The sequence below is a fragment of the Chrysochloris asiatica genome, unplaced genomic scaffold, assembly GCF_000296735.1.
Source record: "Chrysochloris asiatica unplaced genomic scaffold, ChrAsi1.0 scaffold00045, whole genome shotgun sequence".
NCBI classification, from domain to species: Eukaryota; Metazoa; Chordata; class Mammalia; order Afrosoricida; family Chrysochloridae; genus Chrysochloris; species Chrysochloris asiatica.
Window position 1 is genome coordinate 14,671,626 of NW_006408563.1, and position 1,677 is coordinate 14,673,302.

The following is a 1,677-nucleotide window of genomic DNA, read 5'->3' on the forward strand; positions in this document are numbered from 1 at the left end:
GCACCCTAGTCCTCAAGCTGACATCTCTGCTCTTCAATACTTTAAAAAGTGTAGTTGGGAATCTCATGCATAGATTACTTTTTCAATTAAGACCTCATTTAAAATGTTGTTGTTGATAAGTGAGTCGATTCCAACTCATAGCGACTCTGTATAGGGGCTTTCCAAGGAGCAGCTGGTGAGCTTGAACCACCGAACTTGCAGTTCAAACGGCTTTCCAGTCTGACGTGTTAGCCCACAGCGCCACACCAAGAATCCTCATTTAAAATAGTACTATTTTAAATTTGTCTCATTTTCTAGTGTTGTTAAATATGTAAGGACATTTACTAAATATTTAATTTATTACTATATAGACAAAAGGACAAATTGATACTTAGTTGCCTCCTTCCTTTTTTTGTCACAAAAACAAACTTCAAAACAGGAGGCAGCATGACTCTCTAATAACCCTTCAGAGAAATAACACAACTGAAAAAAACGTGGCAAATTTATTTGCAAATATCCATATACCCCTTATACTTCATTATTTTTAGTTTTTAGATTAGAAAACTCCCTACTTTTTATTCTAATTTATCTTGTCAGTGCTTGCTGTTTCTCTTCAATCCAAATTCACATCCATTTCACATAATCTAAAAGCCACAAAATAACAGAAACTACTACAAGTCATTTGCAACTACCACCCACTCTTCTTTTAATATAGAAATCTCCTTGTTGGTTTTCAACTTCCATGTGTCAGTGCTGGGGAAAAGCTTAGACCATACTTGGAGATAGGTGGATGGGCAGGCAGGAGGCACCGTCTACCCACACTGGCGCTAGGAGCTCCAATTTAGAGCTTGGGAAAGAGACATGTCGTAGTTACACAGTTTAAATCTAAAGAGGGGCTTTAAATGTATCTGTGCATCGAGTAATTTTTATAGTAGTTCTAAGTCAGTCTTTCATTTATCATTACTGCTTTTTTTATGTTTCATACTGACTCTGAGAATCAGGCTTCTCTGCCAAAATCGATTTAATCTCACATGCATATTATTATTCACCTGCATCTACGCTAACAGGCCCTTTTCCAGAGCCAGTAAGAGGGTTAGTCCAGGAGACCTAAACCCCAAGTCATGAACCCAAAAGATGAAATCTCAAACATAAGAAACAAGCCTTGAATGGAAGGAAGACAAAAAGCTAATTGGGGGTGAGGAATCTACAGATTTCTTGCCAAATGGATGGAGAGAAAGCCTGTCTGGTGATTAGGGATCGGGAAGCTTTTTCCTTGGATGTGGAGGAAACCACAAGGTCATGAGATGAAGCTTGAGGCATTGATTGCTTTCCGGTTGCGCTTTCTGCAGCGCAGAAACTATGGTCTCCATCGCGCTTCACTTCGCTGCAAGGGTTCACTGAAAACTCTACCTATGGGAAAGTTCGTGTTTCTTGGAATTTAGGAACCATTTGAGTCTGGAGAGGACTTTTTTTTTCTTCTTCTTTTTTCATTTGAGTTTAAGCTGTATATTTTCTGTCCTATGCAGAAAAAGCTAACCCTTCGCTGGAGAGCAATGCGCAATCGGCATTTCCCCTGAGTGCTCTCTGCCTCGCTGTATGAACTAAGTGACGCTTTCAGGGGAAATGAAGAAAGGCATCCATCAACACTCAAAGGCGCAGAGCGGAACTTTTTCTCTGCTAACTGTGTGTGTGTTTGTG

The 1,677-nt window shown here is 39.8% G+C and overlaps 1 protein-coding gene across 1 annotated transcript in view; it reads right to left on the reverse strand.

Annotated features, from left to right (window-relative positions):
- Nucleotides 1-1,677, reverse strand: part of PLCL1 (phospholipase C-like 1) — a 425,845-nt gene that overhangs the window by 423,624 nt on the left and 544 nt on the right. The window lies entirely within an intron of this gene.